Below are 839 nucleotides of genomic sequence, written 5' to 3' on the forward strand. Positions count from 1 at the left end.
ATTGCCCAACCTTCCTTCCGAGGAGTGGCTGGTGGGTTTGAACCGCCAGCCTTCTGGTTAGCAGTCAAGTGCCTTAGGCACTATGCTACCAGATAAGAGGGTCTAAAAAAGTGCCAAGGGCGGAGTCCAGTCAAGCACAAGGCTTTATGGAAGAGATGGGCCTGGAACGATAAGCAGTGTGTTAAACAGTCCTGAGGGCGGGAGGCCACTCATGGACGATGGCAGTTGTTCACCTCACAGCAATGGCAGGAGGCTAGTCACACACGATGGCGGAAAGCCAGTCACTGGAGGCAGTGAAAGCCAATCAAGGGCAAGGTTTTGTGGAAGAGATGGGCCTGGCTTGATAGGATGCAAAAAAAAAAAAAAACCTCACTGCTGTTGAGCAGGGTCTAAAACACCGCTCACGGTGTGCAGCCAGCCATAGACGACGCCACACCGCCGCTGCCTTCGAGTTGGGAGAGGCTTGGTTTGGCGGGCTAATCACGCCCCAAGGGCGCAGGCGCAAACCGGCTGGTGGGTGAGAGGCGGAGCCAGAGCCAACCTGGTGGGGGGAGGGGACGGAAGAGATTCCCAAATTCCCCTTTTGCCCCACAGAGGGCAAAATATAAGCCGGTTCAGAGCTAGAAAGGTTAGTTTCAGATTTGAGGAGAGATGGTGTGCGGTTTTGAGTCTTTGTGAAAGAGATGGGCCTGAAACAGTACAGAGAACAGGGGGGCAGGAAGCGGCTTTTACCGAGTGGGCCGACGATAACCGGCCCAATCCACTGCAAAGCGCAGGCGCAAACGCTGACTTGGGAGGACAAGGAGGTGGGGCCGCCGCCCGTGTAGCGAAGTGAGGCG

Source organism: Orycteropus afer, unplaced genomic scaffold (assembly GCF_000298275.1).
Source record: "Orycteropus afer afer isolate SDZICR_OR568_19922 unplaced genomic scaffold, OryAfe1.0 scaffold00739, whole genome shotgun sequence".
Classification (NCBI taxonomy): domain Eukaryota; kingdom Metazoa; phylum Chordata; class Mammalia; order Tubulidentata; family Orycteropodidae; genus Orycteropus; species Orycteropus afer.